Source organism: Periplaneta americana, chromosome 1 (genome assembly GCF_040183065.1).
Source record: "Periplaneta americana isolate PAMFEO1 chromosome 1, P.americana_PAMFEO1_priV1, whole genome shotgun sequence".
Lineage (NCBI taxonomy): Eukaryota > Metazoa > Arthropoda > Insecta > Blattodea > Blattidae > Periplaneta > Periplaneta americana.
The window spans coordinates 80,036,801-80,061,028 of NC_091117.1; the positions used below are offsets into that span (position 1 = coordinate 80,036,801).

The window sequence follows — 24,228 nt, forward strand, 5'->3', positions numbered from 1 at the left end:
GAATTGAAACAACATGGATAAATTTAAATGTGTTAGAATTAATGAAAAAAAAAATTACATACACCCTACCCGAAACAAAATCGTAAGTACATCACTGCCTAGGATTTCTGCGGCTCTACTTCTGATGTGACTAGTTACAAAGTTGAAAGAAAAATATTCACTTTCAATATGCAAATGGACTGTTTAGGTTCTAAAGATTTTTACTCGTTACCCATTTGTACTCCTAATCACTACATTAGTATTCTTTAATAAAGACTGACATACTGTGGCTTTAATCAATCAGAGGAAATCCCCAGTTTTTAATCGAGACTGTCGAGTTTACACGAGATTCTTTAATTTAAGGCAGAAGGTGTTAGAAATACTCTGTATGACTTACTTTCTATTCTTACGCCGGGACTCTTTCCTTAGAATCGGTCTCATTTGAGTATTATCTCGAACATACCACTGGTTTTCTCATACAGTCTTTCTAGATGTGATCATATGTCCCACATTTATAAAACTGAATGTTCTATCTGTACTTTCACCTCGGTAGTGGGCAACCCTCGCCCCCTCGATTCATTATACGCAAGATTATTTCTGGTATAATTTTCTCGAGATAGAATTTCTCTTTAGCGGTCGAATTCCCTGCCGCGATTCGATTCAAAAGTGCGGTTATTGCTCCACGAATTCTCATTATTAAATGTCCTAGTTTGCATATTTAGCGGTTGCATAGAGAGGACTATCTTTTTTCTTACCAACGTTAATGCTTAAGGTTTCCTTTTCTGTTTTACAGGCAAGTGTGGCTAATTGTACAGTATCGTCTAAGGTTTTTCCGTTTTTGACATTCTTAACCCAATTTGTTTCCCTGCATTTCCTTTAAGACAGTGGTCGTCAGCACTCGCTGAAATAGGTAAAGAGTAAGGAGTGTATCGTAATACTGTGTGCACCGTCGTGCAGAAGGGAGAGGCAGACAGCATACCCATCAATAGTCTCGGATCTCTTATCCGCGGAGAAGAGACGCTAGCCCGAGGTGCACTGTGCTGATGACCGCTGCTTTAAGGCCATTTTAAAATGTTATTAATAGGAGCCTATCTTTTTCTCGACTTAAAGTTTGTTGAATTGCATCATTTTGAGTGTGTTCAATAGTTTTCAAAGTCAAAAAGTCCAGTCTTATCGTAGAATATTCTGGGGCTTAATTTTTCTCTTGTACTGTACGGCATTATACAATTATGACATTACTTATTCTTTTCTCCTTGAATCACTCTATAAATAACTCTTTAAACGCTTAGGTGTATCTTGTGCTTATAATTCAGGATTGTATCGAAACAATATGCAACTTTAGGATAGTCATAGGCCTATGTTTCGTCTGTTAGACTTTCCATTATATATACTCTTTATATTTGGTCGCCAAAATTAGTTTAAGGAAGGCAATAAGAGCGTTAATGCTGTTATTACATGAATAGTTGTTCTTAAATATAATTTTATTAATATACAGCCACTTAACATAAGATTAAATTAGGCCTATTACCAAATGTAAAAATGTTGTTCCTAACAATATTAACATTTCTATCTAATTTTTCTAAAAAACTATGTTTTTTTATCTAAATATTTATTTTTGGCCATGCAGAATTATCTGTTATGGTTACCATTGGTTATTAATGGAGAAAAATTCGCTTTGACGTCGGGGATCGAACTCGGAATCCCCAGTTCTACGCATTACATTAAAACTGTTACTGCACACAGCTCCTCAATTAAAAAAAAAAAACACTACTTCCTTTTAAAAATCTGACACCGCCGCCACAAGTTTGTTGTGCCCGAAGGTCACATAATTAAAAGGATGACAGGATGTAGCTACTTAAAAAAAACTTGATAGGGTAAGCTATCAATTCTCATACCAATGGTACAGATCCTACAAGAAAATCGGCTTCGAATAGAAGGAAATATTTAAAGACGAAGAAGTTAGTGTGTTAATATATGATCAAGGCAGGAGTAGCTACACAAGTATGAATATGTTCAGAAATAAAGCAAAATAAAAAAAAAATCTAATAACAATGCAGTGTATCCAAATGACTAAATTGTTCTGTTACGTCATAAACTTTAGATATATGTTAAATCTTTGAAAATTAGCTGAAATAATTAAAACATCCGACTCTGGCAAATATATTACAACACACGTACAGACTGTTGTACCGCATGGCCTCTGTTTGTCTTCTTGACGGAAGAGAGGAATGAAGTTGGAACGAAATGATGTCTAACTGGCTATTTCAAAATATTAATATTCAGAGTGGGACGCACGCAAGAAAATGAAGTAAATTCAAGTCTTGGGCACTGGCAAACAACAAAAACATATTCGGATTGATTAGGCAAACATTAGATCCTGCTTTCGAGTATTCTGAAAATTATAAGTATGTTAAGCGTAAGAAAATTATTTTGTAAGTTTGGATATAATTAAGTTCATAAAGTTTTTGCAGAACAATTATTGGATAATATACATAGTTAGTAACTTAACTCCTCGACCTAACTCTCCCTTTAAACTGTAATACTTGCTCCCATATTAGTTCGACGAATACCCTCCATGATATCGAGATTGTACATTATACAGAGTGTTTTAGAAATACTTCGACAAACCTTGGAGACATGTTCCTCATACCAAAACAAGAAAAAAGTTCATAGACATATGTCCGAAAATCCTTAGTTTTTTAGTTATTAATGAAAGAAAATAATGAAACTTCTGTTATATGAGTAGTCCAATAACAAAACTGATCATCTAACAATTTTGTAATTTTACAGGAGAGGTAAAAAACTTCTGTAAAACATATTTTCAATTAAACAGTAAAATGTTTTGAATAGTTCACTTCCTTGTCACCCTAAATAACTGCCCTATAACTCTTTACTTAATTAAGGGAGTACAAATAGGTGAAATTTGAAACTGAAATGTGTAGATGATTAGCTTTGTAACTGTATATGCAAGTTGATAAGTTTTGGACCAGTATCATTATTTTCATATTTTATATCATGATCTATTTTACATGGTTTTTAGTACAAAACACAACTTTTCATTATTGTTCACATTTGTAAGAGTCCTTATAACAAGAATATTGTACATTTTGGAATGACTGCATAATATGTATATTGTGTTATAATAGTCACAACTTAGTTTCACACTTTACAACAAGTTAAACGTTGAAATCAGCATCAACCATTGGGTCGTCTTCTTCTTCTTCTTCTTCTTCTTCTTCTTCATCTCCATCACCACCTGTCACAGGACGATTTCCTACAGTTTTGTGAAGAAAATTTCTGTAGAATGCGAGAATATCGAGGTCTCGCCAGTTGTTTTCATAGTGTTTTGCCAGTAGTCGTTCCACATCCTTCATTTTCTTGGCTTTGGGTTGACACCTTAAAGAAAATCGTTTGGGCTTTATGTTAATAATACTCTTAGATGGTTTACAGACACTTATTGAGGTATTAAAGTCCATATTGTAGTTTTGTTCCCCTCTCACAAGAACTTTGTCCCTAGATTTTACTAATTGCTTCTGCAAATTTAAAGTGCCAAAGATTTGGTGGCTTCAGCACATCTCCGACAGCAGTTTTCCAGTCATACATAACAATATCATTGATTTTGGTTACCTCCCCATAATCTTGAAATATACCTATGTATCATTAGGATCATCAATAATATTTTTCCTTTTTATTATTTTATCTATATGACCGAATACTCTGGTGGCACGTAAGAATGCCCTGGAACAGGGAAAATAAATTCAGTATATATTTAATCAACTCTGGGGCATCGTTTAAAAGCCATGCAGCTGACATACCTATGACAATCGAGTTCTTATTTTGTCCGGCACATCCGTCAGCAAACATTCGCACAGTTTCTGTATTTGCCCGAAAAGTAGTGTTCATTAGGCGATGATACAGAAATGAGGCTATCTCGTTTGATCTCTTCTTGCTATCCACTTTAGTAGACTCTGCAGGTCTTACACCTGATGATAATTGACGCCACTTCTCTCTCTGTATCCATAATTATCTTGCATATAACATTTACTATAAACTTCTGTAATGAACAAGGCATTAATTGGTGCCTTCAACTAACGGAATGACCGACACATTTTCTCAAATATCCACACGTAAATAAATTTGAAACATTATAAATTCTCCACTGCAGATGATAAATGTTGATTTCGCAAATGCAAACGTTACTGCTATGACATTGTAGACGATTACTTTTGAAACCAATTCCAGCATTGTAAATAAGAAGTTTTGAAACCATATCTACAGTGCAGATGATCAGTTCTATAGGTAACCAAGACGAAATTTCAACACACCCTTTATGGTGATAAATGATACGTTTTGCTTTCAGTCTTCTATCACATGAAACATACAGTTTCAATATGGCCGATGCCATTTCTAACTCCTTTTCAATAACAACTTCAGATGATCAATTTTGATACTGGACTACTCATATATTAAATGAAGATAAATAGGCTATCATAGGTCCTTCAATAACTCTCTATTTTTAACCTAATGCATAGTACAAAAGTTTACATTAGGTTATACACATAAAACATATATACGACTAGCGCTTTCGCTATTAAGATAGCATCTTCAGGTCTGGTTAGCATATTATGAAGCTTTTTACATAAAGACATAGCTGGAATGCAACATAATGAAATGTAGTAAAGTACACGACGTGAGAAAAAATCACAATATTAAGATAACTGTGCAAACAAAAGGCAAAGTGAAATAATGACTTGAAAAACAGGCAAATGGTTGTGATAATTCAAACCTCTATAAGGTCTCGATATTAAAATTATAAAAAATTATAAAAACTATGCCTTAAGATAAATTACTCATATATTGTCAGCTTGGTAGCAAGTGTTGCAACTTTAATCAATTTAGAAACTCATAACAAATGTTCAAAATGTTCTCCTGTAGTAAACAAGTCTCCTTGGTAACACATAGCTATCTTGGATACGATGGGTGCATCAGCAGGCTTGTATCCAGTGGCGGCTGCTCCCTACGTGCTAACGTGCTGTAGCACGCCATAAAATTATCGTCGAAATAATATTGTTAAAAAAACGCACATAATACAAATTATACTTATAATAGTTCACTATTTTCGATAATTTGGTGCTATAGACTCAATGGAATCTATCCTTACTCGACGTGCTAATTCCCAATTTAGCCCGGCTAGCAGTGTCTGCTCATGCGCAGAACAGCACTTCACCTCGTCCCTCCTTGATATTTTGTCCTGCTTTTTCACACAACACCGTGCTCACTATTGTGCAGCGCGGTACGCTCTTCTTCACTTTGTTTTGGTGAAACTTTCTCTCTTCCCTTCTATATTCTTTGGTTCGTAGCAGTCAACGGAACAGTGCTGCCTAGACACCGCTAAAGATATAACTTTGAAATAAAGAAAATACGTTTTATATATGTAGCTTATTTTTGCTTTTTGTTTCTTCATAAATATAATCATATTGAAATACATTTTTGAACGTTTGTGTAAACAGGTTTACTTTTATATAATCTCAGCAGAAATTTTGAGTTTTTCATCTACGTGTTACGGGGTCTATGTTGGCATACCTTTTCGCGGGAGTCCGTTAAAATAGGGATTATTTCCCCACTTTCAAAACAGTTTGTGCAAGTTTATGGGATTCATTATAGTTATATACTCCATCGATTCATTACTCAAAACTGCTTTCTTGAAGCAGCCGTAGAAGATAAAATTAGAATTAAAAATCTAGGGCGGCCAACACCAATATTGTGCAGAAAATAAAGGATGGTAAAAACTATGTGTACACTAGGAAATGTAACAGAAGAGTTTATGACAACAGTGACTGGATATGTGGATGCGAAATACGAAATGCTCTGTTCTGTTTCCCTTGCCTCCTATTTAGTAGCGGTGATTCGTGTCAAAGATCTTTGTCTCTGAATGAATATATAAAGAAACATTCACACAGCAAGAAACATAAACTCGTTTGATCTTTGTACGATTTGCACCGCAAATATTGCAGCGCAGCTAATAGAGTTTATCAAGAATCAGCACAGAAACATGAGAAAGTCTAAAAAATCGATATATTTTATCGAAAATAATTGATTGTATTACATTTTGTGGGAAATTTGAACTAGCGCTACGAGGCCACGATGAGACGGAAACGTCATATAATCTCGGTATGTTCATAGGTTTTACTAATCTGATAAGCAGCGTGCACAGTGTAGTGAGAGAATACTGTACATTGAAAATAGCAAACTGTTTAAAGGCAATTCTAAGTCTATTCAAATTGTCAACGGATGGATTTAACCTTAAAAAATTAGGAGAGTCTAAAAATATTTTTAGCACGCTATTATTTTCAGGTACGAGCCGCCACTGCTTGTATCGATAACATCATTCGATTATCTAACAAAATGAATATTATTGTCGGTTACAAACTTAAGTTAAGTTGTTGGATTGTACCTCGAAACGCGTTGAACGTAAACTTTCATTGCTATGAGTTTCTGAATTGATTAAAGTTGCAACACTTGCAACCAAGCTGACAATATCTAACAGATGTTTCATTATGTTCTTTCATTAACAACTAAAGAAACTAAGAATTTTCGGAAATATTTAAACTTTTTTTCTTGTTTTGTTGTGAGGAACATGCCCACAAGGTTTGTCAAATTATTCCTGAAACATATGGTGGTGATTTTAAAATGCATTACGTATGCTAAAATAATTTCTCTCAAGGACGAAGCAACCAATATGTACTTATGGAACTTATGTAAGAAAATAGTTACAATTGGTCAGTTAGATCGAATGTCCGATTTACCACAATGATTCAAATACAGACATGTAAGCATGTAAGGCGAATTTGATAAGCAAATAACAGGAATAATTTGTAGTATAGCTAGTTTTTGCGCAAGACTTAACAATAGTAAGTGGTTGTACTTGAGTCAATATTGTGCTAGCTCCCTAGCTGAGAGGTACAAAGAAATATACATGCATAGTGTAAACAATATAGTGGACTTTAGCACATTATCAAGCGTGCGAGTTCAACACATGTTAGATCTACTACTGATTTGCATGCAAAGCGTGTGTGATCAAAGGACAGCAAACTTGAGTTTGATAAGCCCCATCGTTACAATATTACGCAGCAAGAGAGGGTCAGCAAATCGTCATTCTCGTCTTATCACATTATAGTACAGATTTCTTTCATTTTCAATCCTATTTTACTTTTCTTTCATAAATCATGATCTTTTCTATCTTCTACAGCTTTTCTTTCTCCTCTTATCCCTCCATTTTCAAGCTCTTCTCCTTCGATCCCACAGATCGTGATGGATCTTTATCTGGATGGTATAGAGATCGCCATGTTTGCTAACAGATACGAGGTACGCCGGTTCAAACCCGGTTGAGATGAATGGATTTCTTTGTTTTATTTTTAGAGCTGCTGCGCTCTTCAGCGGCTACAGTACGATTATTTAGTCCTGACAGTCGCCGGCGATCTGCGCCTGGGTCAGGCGAGTCCATTTAGTTACTCCAAGGGGTGTTCGGGTTATTCACTGGCTTGCCTTCGAAGCGATCGGTGTCATGCCTGCGGTAGAGCAATATGTTTCCAGTACAATTAAGCTGTACTGCATTCCTTTACCGACCGCTCGCCCTTATCTCTACTCCGGAACTCTCCCCACTCCTCCTATTACTTCCCCTCTTTCGCGTCGCTGAGCTGTCAGGATTAAATAATCGGTCTGTATCCTGAATCTTTCGCCATCCTTCACGATCCTGTCAATCTTCCTTCTGTTGATAGTGATTTACTATTACTTCTCTCCATGTTCTTCTCGGCAGTGCACACTTCTTCCTTCCACCCGGTGACCATTCCAGAAGTATCTTCGATTATCTTTACTTCTCCATTCTTTTCACATAGTCATACCATTGGAGAGTTCGAATTCTGTATTCGTTATAACTTTATTTTCTTCTTCTCTCTAACCTGGACACCTTCTTCCCTCTTTTGATCCCACTCTTTTCTACTGCTTGGACCTTAGATTTATAGCTTTCAACAAGAGTCCATTCCTTTGCCCCATATGTCAATATGCTTTCTACTATAATTTGAATAATCATTTTCTTAATCGATTTGGAGATAACTCTACTCTATAGGACCGCATTCAATATCTTTATCGCTCCCTTTGCCTTCCTTATTCTATGATCTAGGCCTACATCTGCTTCGCAGCTACCAGGGGCCATATTCTGCTGGTGAGTGTATACCATTGAAACCTGAGAAAAGTATTTTATTCAAGTTATCTTATTCATCATGGTCCCTCGGTGCACGTTAAGATGGCTAAGACATGAAAGGGCGAAGAATGGAGTTTCTGTCGCTATAATTGGATCTACCAGCTAAGAGAGCACACACTGAAAGAAAACTATCATGTAGATGGTACTAAAAACGCTAATCGAGTAAACCCAAACAGAAAATCCTGGTTCTCGAAGTTGGGAGTTGAACACAGGACTTGCAACCCCTTCTCGGTGGAGGGGGGGAAAAGGGGGAATGCTACATTTCCCATAAAAGACACCTGTGAAATGTAGAATGTACTAGGAATACGTGGAAAATTACAGGAGTAATTAAGGAAAAGTATAACCATGGATGTACAGTCCCTGGCCAAATTATTAGACTCACCTTTATTTTGTAACATAATATACATGTTACTGTAAGCATGAAATTAATGAATTGTTGTGCACAACAGCTGCTGCAAGTGTTCCTTAACAATAACAATGGTAGATGAATATTATTAAAATTTGTTTTCTGAGATGAATTACGAAAAATGAAGGTGCGTCTAATTTATTTGGCCAGGGACTGTAGATATCATGGCTGGTAATGGTAGAAACGAAAAGAAAAGTCGAAAACAAGAAGTGACAGGAGATGAATGGAGATGAAAAAACAGAGAGATCAAAATCAGGTGTGGCTGTCTTTATAAAAAGAAATGGAAACAAGTAATCTTACTAAGAAAAGAAATGGATGTGAACTGTTAATAATAGGCGATCTTAATGGACGGGTTAAAAGGAGAATAAAATTAAGGATGCTGATTTAGGTCCATGGGAAGAAGATACAGAAAACAATATTGGGAGGAGATGGATAGAGTTCTGTAGAGGACAAGGATGTGTTATGAATATCATGAATGTAATTACTTTTAAGGAGAATAAAAGTAATTAGAAGGAGTTCCATTCGAAGGAAATTAACGCTGCGTTCTACGTGGTACAGAGCTACAAGAAAGATTTACAGTGGGTTGTTCCCCGTCCCATCCAGTTTCCTACTTTTCAGGAAGATATCTCTGCGAACAAACAATTTATTTGACACTACAATAATCTCTTCAGCAGAAAAAGGGCATATATGTCCTTCAGTTCATACTGACGTCTATTTTCTCTATTTAATGTAGGATAAGATTTTAGCCATAATCTGTGTTGTGGAAAGTCGACGCTTTACTGTTTTTGTTCACATGAAATAACAATTTATACAAATAAACGTCTGTTTGATAATAAAAAAAGATTCTGTTCTTCAGTAAATTACACGGATGAGACTTAGAAATTGTCTCCAGTTCAGGGGAAATGGGTGTTGAACATGATCTTTTCGTTTTACGTTTGTTGTGTGTCGTCTGAAACTGTGACCGTTTGTTACTATAATTACATGGTCGTTGTATATCTAATGTTGGTACATATTTATGAAAGGTACTGAACAGACAATAGTACTCTGACGTTGAAAGATGGTGAATATAATTCAGGTTGAAGATGTAGTTGCTTAATGTAATCTTGAAGTTCTAGTTCAAAATAATATTTCCGCACAGTACGGCGAGACTTCACCGGAATTTGGGGGCTATTATGTCCCTGTTTTTATTTACATATAATCTCTTTCTATGTTAATATATTATGTGTATTTATATATTTCAAACCAGAGCATCAGGATCAAGCTATGTCAATTTTATGTTTTTAATAATTGTCTTATAGAAGGTAATATACTGTTGTAATATTATCTGTATGTACTTAATAAAAACCAAATGTACATATAAATTATATATTGCCTTATTAATTGTGCAAGCTTAATTTGGACAAAAACAGAGCGCCGTTGAACTCTTCACCATTACCTTATCATAATGTAATAGTTTCTGAAAGGACAAATGTAGTTTAAAGGTGACATTACTCATAAAATAAAATTATAACAAAATTATTCGAAAAAATACTGAAGATTTACAGATTTGAGTAACGTGAATCAACTGTAGCTTTAACCAGTTTGATCAGTTCAACATACTCAGTACATCTCAAAACAATCCAGTCAGTTCAGACCATTCAGTCCATTTCAGTAAGTCAGTCAGGCAACATTCTGATCACATCAGTCAATTCACTCAGTTTAATACATTCAGTCAATTAATTGAGTCTATTCATTCAATTCAATACATCCCTTAAGTCAGCGGTGATCAAACTGGGTATCGTGATTACATCGTGTAATCAAAGACATTAATACTGGTAAGGGGAGTTTCCTGTACATTGCTCTCAGTCTCGCCCATGTACTGAAGGTAAGCAGTGTCGGTACCATGTCGCTCTACAAATTTTCTACTCTAGCAGGAACAGAAGGCTTCGTACAGAATGGAAAGAGGAATTTATTCGCTGTTCTGTCGGAGAAAATGTAATATGTTGCTTTGCTCAACGGTTCAATTAGTAATAGCGTATAGAAGCGACATTAAAGGGCATTACGCTGAATACACAAGCATGCCAGGTATTATTGTTATTATTATTAATCAGCAAGTGTTACCATAATATATTGAATATATTGGCCTGCATCTTCCCTTGAAGGATAAATAATTACTACACTAAACCTACGCTATATTTCCATTTTGATTTTTTAAAACCTTTTGATGACTTATCAGTTATTTACTAGTTATTGATTTAATAATAATAATAATAATAATAATAATAATAATAATAATAATAATAATTACAAATGGTTTTTAAGAAACCCCTAAGGTTCATTGCCGCCAATACTAATAAAAATACTGATAGCATTACCGGGAGTAGCAGTAATAGTAATAAGAAATTGATTGAATATTACATGCTAGTGTAGTAATGAAACAAGCTATTAAACTCCAAGAATTGAAATCTTCCATAAATCATCATCATGAAGAGAGAGATGACATAAATAAATGTAAGTAAGCCAGCTATCTAATGGCAAACGAAATAGCTCGTTCTCTTAAGCCTTCCAGCGGAGGAGAGTTTTACAAAAGCGTAATGACCAAGGTGGCTGAAATAATTTGTCTAATGAAAGTTGTTAATTAATTTTGAAAAACTGCGCTTTCTCGACTAAATATCCAGAAGAGAATTCAGGAGATTTCTGATTGTGTTCATGAGGAATATATAAAAAAAGCAAGAAAGTTTATAGACCTTGTATATTTTATTGGCTCTTGATGACAGTAGTGACATTACTGATTCAGCAAAGCTTGCTATTTTTATTAGCGGGTTGATGAAGAACTCAATGTTAGTGCACGAACCACCATTGGTTGTAGTTTTCATGCCAAGTCCCTCTCTCCCGTCTCTTTACTTCATAGACTGTCTCTCGCGTGTAATCACTGCCGTTCGAGTTTTGATTACCGCTGCCTTAAGTATAGTCCGGGTCAGCTTACTTCATATCCTAAGGGTGAATTCTAACCATTTTTCCCCCATTACTACATATGCTAGTGGATTGTGATTTTCTAGTTTGCAGGCTGGAATTTTCTTTTGCCAACTTCGTTTCAAATTTCGATACTGACAAATACTACAAATGGTAGTGATTTTGTAACTAGTATGTTGGCAGCTGAGACAAATATCGACAATATTTGTCGGTACTGAAGTTCCATGAAATTGAAATTGTACTAGATTTCTGAGCCTGTTACTAGAAACTAGTGAAATTTGAACACACTAATAATTAATTAATACCAGTATCAATATTAATACATAATAGTTATTTTATATGTTGCGTTGTGGTTATAATTCAAGACTAAAGTCAGTTAAATTTTCGGAGTTAGTACTAATAATTTCATGTGGTCAAACAAAATACATTTTTAGGTTAGGTCTCATGAGTCAATTGTTTAGTCAAACCAATGAATTTCGTATTGCCAGACAAAATACTTGACATGTTGATCCCTTTCTCATATAGTTTGCCTATGAAAATATGTTACAAATTATTGAATTATTTAGAATAACCTTCCAACATAATGTACGGTAAGTAAATAAGTCATTTAGTACGAAGGATCGTGTGATATCTGTTAACAGTTGGCAAAACTGACAAGACTGCAATATTTGCTGTTTAGGAACTGTTCTTATGTGACCCTCACTATAGACAGAAATCCAACGCGTTCAAAACATCCAGTCAGTAGAACAGAAGTTCAAACAGGTCAGTCTGTGCACTCAGTTTAATATTGTACATCCAGTCAGGAGACAAGTGCAATTACTTTAGTCTATTCACTCAGTTCAATACATCCAGTCAGTAGATATAAGCCTAATCAGCGTCTATCCATTCAATACTGCCGTTCAGTAGACATCAGTAGTATTAGTATTGTTTACGTGTGATTAGATTTACTTGACATGTAGGTCGTGATAATTGATTCCAGACAATCAGAAAGAGATTAATGTCTCCGCTCTCATTATAAAGGGACTCTAAATTCTGGACGACTCATGGGTATGTGAAAAAGACACCGCAGTCCGTAGGTTCATCCGTCTTGACGGGGCTTGGAGAGTGAAAATACAGTACTGGTCAAAAGTTTTTCGATCAGCTATGAAAACAACTATATACTTTATTTCAATGTAAAAACACATCGGAAAAACTAAATAGACCAACAAAATAAATATTTTCTGTCTCTGGCATTATGACATGATAGAATATTCGAAACGAAATCCTTGTTTTAACCACAAATCCATAGTTGTGATAGGTGATCGAAAACTTTTGGCCGGTAGTATAGATCTATGAGGTATCCACAAGTATGGTATACGGATTTCATGCCTGGAGAGGACTATGTGGTGTGGTGACGGTGAGATGGACTTAGCTGGGCAGTACGTCTTTAATCGGCACGTAACCCATTCTATAACAGGTGTGCAAAAAGTCTAATTGGGCTGGAGTGCTTAGGGATGCTGCATGTCCCGTCCGATAAGCACCTCTATCTATCTCTGTCATCTCCAATTTAGTCTACCACAATTATCACACTAATTAATACAGGGATCGAACGCAATTTCGCGGAACAGCAAGTCTGCAAACTGGCACTGAGCTACCAGAGAAGTAATACCCGTAATTTAAAAAAGATATATAATAAAAGAATTACAACTAAAATTAATGTAGGCCTAACGAAATTCAGATAGTGGAATTCATAGAAGAAAAATACTAATTCGAAAATTCAGTCCGATACATGACAAAATCTCACCAAATCGAAGAGGGATTAAAAAAATACATAGGTCTATACAGAGTTATCAAAAATGATTGCCGGGCTTATAAAATGTGATTATAAAATAAGTTCTTAATGGATATAAACGTATGGAGTCTTAAAATGTACAGAAATGTTTAAAGTTTTGGATTTAATCGGTACATTGATGTTTAAAAATACCTGGTCCCTACTAATCGATAGTGATCGATAATTTGTCCGTGTAAACGTGGCGAGTTTAGTTTTTCACTTGTTTATTTAACGACGCTGTATCAACTACTAGGTTATTTGGTGATAGCGAGATATTTGGCGAGATGAAGCCTAGGATTAGCTATAGATTACCTGACCTTTGTCTTACGTTTAACTTAGAAAGCATGATTGAATATTCAGATTGTCAATTTCTATAAATGAATACAATATAATATTTTTACTCAGTCAATGACAAATAAATGTAAAATAATGACTTATTTTATAGTCATTAAGTTTATATACATGAATTACAAAATTGCGAACGTTTTCGCCTATTCAGGCATCCTCAGGCAGAGTTATACAATATCTCAATGTCACATACGTAGCTATTGGTGGTGAGTACTATTTGAATTAATGATGTACAAGCCATCTCCATTGATAAAATGTAATATTACAGGTAGTAAACTTAATAATGTTAAAAATGTTAAAACAATTTAGTAATTAAACTTCATAATATGTGGAACTCTTGTTCAGTCCAATGAGTGGTGAATATCTGAAATGTATAAAAAATATAATAGAAATGGTAATATCAAATGTAAATTGTAATCGAATTGGATATTTAAAAGTACTCACGTCGATTTAAAATATGACAACTGCATAGTTAGCAACTGTATGGATTACTATAACATCCTGTGTTTAATGTAAATTATCTGTAATGAAATAATAATAATAATATCAATTTTAGTAAAATTTGAAAAATTAATTGGAGGGCTAAATTATGGAGGTACTTACGTAGTGGTGAGACGACCTGCTGCTATTAGGACTGTAACTGGTATGACGTGGGGGAAGTGTATATTCGTGTAAACAACTACGCGGAAGGATACTGCGTGGTGACGGGGTTAGAGGTTGTACAGGGGATTTCGGATTTGGGTTAAATTTTCATTAAGAATGCTGTTCTCTATTTGAATCTGTTTAGCAATGTAATATTCTTCTGCAGAATTTATCAATTTAGTTTCTATTCCTGATTTTAATATTTTTAAGGTTTCATTTGCTGGGCCTAATTCATGTCCAGTGTCTATTAGATGAGATGCATATGTAGATTTTTTACGATTATGTTTGAAGTCAGAAATGTGCTCATTGGATCTAATTTTGAAATTTCTTTTGGTTTGTCCTATATATTTTTCTTTACATGTAAAACATTCCAATCTGTAAATACCATTATTGTGGAGTTTGTTAACTTCTTGAAGTCTATTGTTTAAATTGTTATTGAGTTTATTAGTTGGTTTGTGCGCTATGGAAATATTTTCTTTTTTAAAAAAATTAGCTAATTTCCTAGATATATATTTATTATATGTTAAACTAAAGTATTTTTTGTTGGTCTTGTTTTGTTTTGTTAATGTAGATATATTACTTAGTTCTTTTTTCCTTTTATTCTTGTTTATTAGGTTTTTAATCAAATTAGTACTATAGCCATTTTCGTTGGCTATTTGTATTATTTTATTATATTCTTTCTTGTAATTGTTTTTACTTAGTGGAAATTGTATTAATCTATTAACCATGTAATTGAAGTTACTTAATTTATGTGCAGTAGGATGTTCTGAATTTAGTGGTTAGTAATTCCAGGTTTTCTGTAAATATTAAATTCTAATTTATTTTTATGTTTTTTTATCATAATGTCTAAAAAATGAATCATATTATTAACTTCAATTTCCTGTGTGAATTTTAAGTTATTATGCAAATTATTGAAAGATTCTAATATTTGTTTATTGATTTGTTGGCTTTCATAAATTATTAAAGTATCATCTACGTATCTATTGTAAAATGTAATATTGTGTGTTTTTAGAATATTATTGACTTCTTTATCTTCAATATCTTGAATAAATGTTTCAGCAAGTAAACCGGATAATGGGTTACCCATAGCTAATCCTTTTTGTTGTGTATATATTTTATTATTGAACTGGAAATAATTCTGTTTGGTTACTATGTGTAGTAGTTTAATTATTTTCTCTATTGTGGATTTTTGTATATTGTTTTTAAGCAGTTTTTTCTCTATTATGTCAAGAGTTTCTTTTATGGGAATATATTTTTTTTATTTATTTATTTATTTATTTATTTATTCTGGTGTAGTTAAGGCCATCAGGCCTTCTCTTCCACAACACCAGGAATACAAATACAATAACAGAAATAAAAAGGAAAAAAAAACACTATAAACGAAGTAAAGTCACACAAAAATATACACAGGTTGCAGTCACACAAACTTTAAATGAGTGATTAAGTATAATTAATTGTATCCTAATTAACTAACATAAACAAGAAACTTGCGATTTTAATCTGGAGTAAAAAAAACACAAATCGACACTTCTAGCAATATCTAAAAAGCATTAAACAAGACAAAATTTTCCAATTTAATTTTGAATTGTGATAAAGTCCGGCAGTCCCTGACATCATTAGGTAGCGAATTCCAGAGACGAGGTATTTCTACAGTGTACGAGGATGAGTATAGAGACGTTCTATGATGAGGGATAGAAAGAAGTGCTTGATGTCGGTTTCGAAGAGTTGTAAGAAATTGAAAGCGCGATAAGAGATAATTCGGAGTAGAAGTATGCATGATTCTAAATAGAAGAGACAGTGAATGTATTGTTCTTCGTTCCTTCAGACGCACCCATGAAAGTAACTGGAGGGAAGGTGTTATATGGTCAAATTTACGAGTATTGCAGATGAATCGTATGCACACATTATGAACACGTTGTAGTCTCTCAGCTAAGAGTGAACTTACATTAGTTAGTAAGGAATCGCAATAATCAAAATGGGGCATTACAAGCGTCTGAATAAGATTCTTTTTTAGACTAAGTGGTAGAAATTCTTTCATATGAAACAAAGAGTGAAGTTGAGAAAATATTTTTTTGCAAGTGTGTGTTACTTGGGTGTTCCAATTTAGATCGCTATCCATAAAAATGCCAAGATTTTTAACTGTTTCACTGTATTTAACAATAATCCCATTCAATGTTATATGTGGTATAGTACCACTATCAAGAGTACTTCGTAGACGATTATGTCCCATTACGATTGCTTGCGATTTCTCTGGATTTAACCTTAATCCAAATTTGTGTGACCACAGTGAAATCGAATTTAAGTCTTCGTTTATTTTATTTACTGCGTCACTAGTCTCATCAGGGTGGAAATGCAAATAAATTTGCAAGTCGTCAGCATACATATGGTATTTGCAGTGTTTTATCATTTTAGTCACGTCATTAATATAAATCATGAAGAGTAAAGGTCCGAGAACTGATCCTTGTTGAATTCCAGATTTCACGACACACCATCTTGAAGAATAATCGCATGCAATGACACATTGTTGACGTTCGCGAAGGTAGGATTCAAACCAAGTAACAGAACTTTCAGAAAGATGCAGAAGTCTTAATTTACATAATAGAAGGTCCGTGTCAACTGTATCAAATGCCTTACTGAAGTCAAGTAATGTCAGTAATGTTAATTTACGTTCATCTGTGGCTTCACGTATATCCTCATTCACTTTTAGTAGTGCTGTAGTCGTACTATGTCCATTTCTGAACCCGGATTGGTATTCGTCCAGTAAGGCATGTTCGGTTAGATAGTTCATTAGTTGTTTGTGAACAATACGTTCCAGAGCTTTTGATAGGGCAGGTAGGATACTAATTGGACGGAAATCATTTGCACATAATGGGGTTTTAATTTTAGGGATCGGACGGATAAAGGCTTTCTTCCAGAGGTTCGGGTAGGTAGAAGTTATGAGTGAGGCGTTGAATATATGTGTTAATGTCGGCAGTATTATGTCCAATATTTTCTTCAATAATATTATACTAATATTATCCACACCTTCAGCTTTAGAAGTAATACGTTTTATTGCCGCTCTCACTTCAGTTTCTGTGACATAAGTGAAGAAAAATATTTCTCTATCCGGAATTGGAGTCATTTGTAATTCGTTAACTGTCTGCTGTTTGTCAACCGTATCCAAGGTTATTGACTGTACCGTTGCAAAATGGTCATTTAGTTCGTCAAGAGAAACTGGCACACTGTCTACCTGAGTCCTGGGATTTCCTAAGCCAATTATCCGTAAGTTTCTCCACAGTTCGGAAGGGTCAGCTCCCCCCTTCAAGATGTTATGAAAATGTCTCAGTTTTGCGTTTCTAATGGCTTGAGTAGTTCTGTTACGTGAGAGTTTATAATAATTATAAGAGATTTCTGTCTTGTCATGTTTAAACGTTTTGTATGCAGTGTTTCTGTCCGTAATCATACTACGTATGTCAGCAGTCATCCATGGTGCTGGTGTTCTTTTTACGCGTTTAGATTTGATAGGAGCATGCTTGTCATATAAATTTATAATATACTCATTTAGTTTAACAAGTTTCTCGTCAACAGTATGTAAGGTCCATATTGAGTCCCAGGGAATCTTTATTGCGTCTTCAAGTAGTTGGGTTTCATCAATACGTTTCAAGTCACGATACTTTATGAGTTTAGGTGTGGGCTTGGGACACTTCAAAGAATATACTAGATAAATAATATCGTGGTACGAAATTCCCGAAGCCGCACATTGTCCATGTTTTTGTACTTTGTCTGCATTCTTCGTAATAATTAAGTCTAATAGGGATTCGGAAGATTGGGTATGGTGGGTTGGTTCAAGGGGAAGGACTGCTAGATCAAGAGCCTGGAACATGGTCAATAGATGTCTAGTGTAGTTCGAATCAGAGGCTAACAAATTTGTGTTAAGATCACCCATTATTAAGACGTGTTCATAATCTGTGATGAATTCCAATAACGATCTCTCGATCTCTGCAATATCGTTAATCTTCGGGGGTTGGTAAATTACACAAATAAGGCATTTCTGAAAGCTTGTCAATACTTCTACAAATAGCATTTCAATATTGTCTTACGGTTGGGGCAAACCTCTGAAAAAAAACCAACCATGTAATCAGCCCAAGCTGGAATCGAACCAGCCATATATCACCTGACATTCGCCTTACAGTTTGGAAAAACCTCGGGAAAAACCTCGGAAAAAACCAACTATGTAATCAGCCCAAGCGGGAATAGAACCCGCGCCCGAGCTCAACTCCGGATCGGCAGGCAAGCGCCTTAACCGTCAGAATTACGCCGGTGGCTGGGTTCTTTAGTTTTTACTTCTTGAATAGATGGCGAAGATAACAATCTGTGTTGCTAAAAGTGCATAAATATACATACCCTCATTATAAAATTCAAAATTTCGCCCTCTAACGGGCGGGGCATTGTTGTGCCCCACAGTCAGGCAAGATGCAGCAGATAAAAAAGGTCCCTGTTTTGTGAGCATAGTTGCGCCCCGTTCTCATCAGGTAGAGAAAAGGGCCATGGCATAGTTGCGCCCCGATGAAATAGGTAGAGAAGAAGACATTACGGAAACTCGAGCCTCATATTCAACCAAACTTCTTAATTTCTTATTCGATTTAATATTCATTATCGATACCGAAAAAATGAAAATCATGAAGTTGGCAGTACTTTATTAAGTGACATATTGAAATGAGTGAATCGTTGGAATATTTCGTTGACATTTTATTAGTCATTTTCACACCGTCTGTGGCGTATAGTGAGGTTAATTTAAAATGAATATCCCTCGGTGGCTGTGGACCCAAAATGCAACAGGTACAGTATATCGATTAACGCAACCATCCACTTGAAATGTTGCTTCATCACTAAAACAAAAGCGCTGAAAGAAAGTTGCATCTTCGTCAATTCTCTTGAGCATAAAATTGGCAAATTCCACACGTTTTTCTCTGTCGTCTTGTTTAATTTCATTCAGCAGCTGAATTTTGTAAGCACGGAGTGTTAATGGTTTCTCCATAACATTTTAATGGCAGTTTTTGGAACCCCTAATGCTAAATTTCTACGAGGAATTGATTAACTACAAAAAAAAATTACAAATTTTAACTGAGCTTCTTTCCTTTTTCAGAGTATGTCCTAGGTACCTAGAAGTTTCATTTCATCACTCAATCATTTATTATAGTCAGGAATTTGGGGAGAGTAAAATATAAACAAATAATGGAGCTAATCCTTTAGCAATAAAATTGGACATAATTAGACACGTTTTGTACTGAACATACAATTACCGTGTAAATATTATGAACCACAACACAAAACATAGCAGATATATAGTTATACATACACATATAGGCCTACATACAGATTAAACCGTAAGTAACGTCATTAATTTCAGGGAGTTATTCTTTGAGATATTTCAAACAAAAATTGTTTTTAATTAAATAGTTCATAGCGTATTTTGGAAAAACCATTGACTTGATCCCCAATATGATCTGCCAATTTTAGAAAGCAGAGTATTATGATAGTAAATTATTGAAATAATTTTAGTTTTGTCCTTTAAGTGTGCAGAAATTTGTACGAACAAATATAATATTGTAAAATTCCTTTGTAGAACGAAAAGTTACATTTATGCGGATCAAATTCCTGCATAGGCTATATAAAGGACGAAACTTAAATTCTTCCAATCACTTATCATACTAATACACTGCTCTCTTAAACAGACTGAGCATATTGGGAATTAATTCAATAGCTTTTCCAAAATACGCTATGAAGAATTCATATTGTCAGGGTGGGGAGGTGTACGATCATCCTCTCCTCCTCTACTTCTTCTTATAGTGGCTGTTATTCGCCAGATGTATGTTACATTGGATGATTAGATGTGCGCAGTGGAAGACTTTAGAAATAAATAGTGTGAATTTGTATAACAGATATAATTAACAAATAATGGATAACAATATACATGAATGATAAATGAAATAACATATAGGTATGAAATTAAGTGAATGAAAATATTACAAGTTAATCTGACTAAGCAGTGAAACAGTAACTGAATCGTGGAGACTTTACCTACACTGGGCGAACATACTTACAAGTCGTAATACAATCTGATACACCCATTTCTCAATAATCAGTTACTGACCGATTAATCATTTAGTCATTGAAACATTGTCTCAATATGTATAACCAACTAGATATAAACCTCAACATGAACGCCCAGTCAGTATGCCAACTCATAACACATCCCCATTCAATTACAGATAACATAAAATCTGATTAACCAAGTTGAACGTACACATGGGCTCAGTATCACACAAAGAATTTACCCAATACAAACTGTCACACGAGTGATCACTATATAAATTACCAATTCCACATATGTCTCACATAAACTGTGCAAATAGCACTAACAATAGTCTCTGTACTTTACAATCAAACAATGCCCAAGAGAGAGAGAGAGAGAGAGAGAGAGAGAGAGAGAGAGATACGATAGATAATAAGTAACCGACAATAATTTCAAAATACAAATGATCGTTTGAATAGCAATGGAAAGTCAATGCACTCGATTCCTGAATACCGGTGTGGAAACCAATAATAACCAATATGGAGTAGCAAGTACTAGAATAGATAAATGAGGTCCATACTATTCTAGTTCATTACAGCGTCTAATACGATGTAAGCCAAAAGATCGCATACACTACGCTATCACCCAAACCGTCTTGGAACATCAATACTACCTCACATATCAAAGTTATGTCTCATCACGTAATCCCCCAATACAATACAACCTCATATATTACAATACATCGCTTCACGTAATCGTAATTACTTAACCCAAGACGTATCATCAGCGAGTGATTTCCATACACGATCCACCACAATATCTCAAACACAAACAAGCAAAAATAACCATGATATCACAACCCAAATTTGTCTACTCCAATAATAACAAATCTGATACAACTATTGCCGCACTAAATGTCAAGATATATTTGAAACAAGGTTTCATATAATCCGTAAATTCTCAAGTGAAATATAATGATACACTATTCTCGAACAATCTAACACGGCGAACTTAAGTTACCAGTGAAGAATACAGTTCGAGCTCTATTTCCTGAGTGCACGTCGATTGCCTGACTGATACGCGGCCTGGCTGCTGAGTAGTGTTCTCGATACTAACTCCGACTGCTGAGTAATGTTAACGGTACGACCTCCGGCTCCTAAGTGATGTTATCAATACCGAGTCCGGCTCCTAAGTGATGTTGTCAATACGGGCTCCGACTCCTAAGTGAGTTACATACCACTGCCCGTAGCCAAGTAAACTCGCTTTCCCTCTCTCTTCGTCTGACGTAATCAACCGGCCCATAGGATAATTTGGATAAGAAAATGAAGGAATTCGTAGCGCTATCTATAACATATCGTCTGAGAGCACTCTGTCGGGCGAAGTGATGTACTAGATGGACAGCTACGATGTCGAGCACGGCTCAATATACAACATTTTTTTTTTCTCGAAAAGAAAGCGAAGTCGAGCAAAATTGTTCGAAATATCTTAAGGAATAACACCTTGAAATAAATGACATTACTTACGGTTCACTCTGTATAAAAAGTTATTAGCAATATTCCATACTTACTTCATTCTGTAAAAGTATCCTCTTTAAATTAATTTCGGTTTTCCATTCTCCATGGTTGCAACCGCGGACGATCCTCATAAGATTCTTGACTCTTATTAATTTGAATTTTTTCACACTTCATATTCAGAATTGAAAATCTTATCGTTTCCATGGAAACTGATTTTTAAAATCGCTTGTTGTTACGTATATTTGGTGTATTAATTGTTCGGGCTACCTCTGATTAAGACTCTGGCTGATATGTACAGTATCTGTTATCAGACAGTACAGCTCACTTGACGATATGTGTCAGAGGAAGAAAAATTGTTTGCATACTTACTGTACATCTGAAGTCTGATTAGTGGAATATGTAGCTATCAGAGATATATTACTGTATACAGAGTGTTAAGAAAAAAGTATCCAATATTTTAGAAGGTGATAGTATGCATCAAAATAAGAAAATAATGTCTAATAAACATGGATCCTACAACATATACTTTCTGAGATCTGAACACTGTTCATAGGAGGTGTTCAATGTGACGTCCATTCATGGAAATGCATTTCTCTGCCCTATAATACAGCAGACTACCAGATAATCATACCGTAGTTGACACCCCTCGCATGGAATAATGATACGTCGCAAGGAATACTGAAAACAAAAGTTTGGTTGCGGATATGCTCGGGATACAGCAGAAATGATGTGAATTTTCGTAGTGATGAAAATCCCCATGCAGTTGAAGAAACAAGGCATCAGCACCGATTCTCAATCAACTTATGGGCAGGGGTTCCTGGTGATAGATTAATAGTGCCATACGTGCTACCACAGAGATTAACTGGTGATCGTTATCAGAACTTTCTTATTAACGCATTAAAACAAATTTCAAAAAGTGCGTGATTCCTTACGGCGAAGGGCAGAGGAATGCATTGCCATGAATGGACGTCACATTGAGCACCTCCTATGAACAAGTGTTCAGATCTCAGAAAGTATGTGTTGTAGGACCCATGTTTATTAGACATAATTTTCTTGTTTTGATGCATACCATCACCTCTTAAAATATTGGATACTTTTTTTTAACACTCTGTATACATTCGAGGAGGAAAGGAACTGGCCACCCTACTCCACTATCTCTTGGCTTAATTGCCTCATGAGCGTCATTCATGAGATTCCAACCTCTCTTCGGACAGTTGACTAAACAACAGCAACAAACAGTTGTTCGGAACAAATTGATTGGGACAAATGTTTAAAATGTTCCATTGTTCGTAAGCACAAAACGTTTTACGGGAAAAATTGTCCCAGTAAACAATTGATGGGTAGGAATTCTTTAAATTTATACTGTTATTTAGTTTTATCAGATTTTAATACTTATTCCCCAATTTTTGATGACAACATGAATATAAAATATTAAGAGTTGGCGAAATACTACACCAGACTTTGTCTAAGAACTTCTTCTTCTTTCTTTCTCTCAGTTTAACCTCTCCCTTCTAGGTGCATTTACACGACCCACGCCACCCGGGCCTTACAGGGCCGCGACCTGTCGGGAGAGGTATTAAGCTATGGATCATATACATACTTTTTTGACCACACAGGACATGGAGGGCCTCCCCGGATGAGGGATCAGCTCAATGCTAGGGCCACCTCCGATACAACACAAACATTTAAGACATTACACATCTTCACTCACACATATGAAAGGATTAAGGGAAGGATCGCCGTCCATGGCCGGACTTTCAAGAGGTACAATCCCGGCATTTGAGGAAACCATGGAAAACCTCAGTTAGGATTGCCGGCCCCTGGGATCGAACCCCGGACCTCCCGAATGCGAGGCCAGCCCTCTACCACGCATCTAGCCCGCTGTCCAAGAACTTAGTGTATTAAAATTTCTTCAGTACACATTTTTATTGTTTTCTGAATTCCTCATTGTATTAATTCTTTAACATCAATGTTATCGTCTCTGAATAACTTGGCTGGTTGGAAAGGAACGTAAAATAATTACCAATGCAATCACTCAAAATAAATAAGCTTTCAAGCGGTCCAGAGACATTTCAATTACGCAGTGCAGAAGTAGGCCTATTGTGGATGTCAACTCGAGTCACAATGTGAACAAAGGAGTTACGTGGTGCTGTGCAGAGCTGATCACGCGGTAATTAATTTCCAGACAGCTTTACAGCGTAAAGCCGACAGTGCGACTGTGACAAGTGGAGTGAGCCTAAATGTCTTGGGAAATGATTCATG

The 24,228-nt window shown here is 35.3% G+C and overlaps 1 long non-coding RNA gene across 1 annotated transcript; it reads right to left on the reverse strand.

Annotated features, from left to right (window-relative positions):
• Nucleotides 1-3,186: 3,186 nt before the first annotated feature.
• On the reverse strand, nucleotides 3,187-22,114 carry LOC138697359 (uncharacterized). The gene is made up of 2 exons (XR_011331571.1): nucleotides 22,020-22,114; nucleotides 3,187-3,375 (listed from the first exon to the last, which is right to left on the reverse strand). It is a non-coding gene; the product is annotated as an uncharacterized lncRNA (long non-coding RNA).
• Between the last annotated feature and the right edge of the window lie 2,114 nt (nucleotides 22,115-24,228).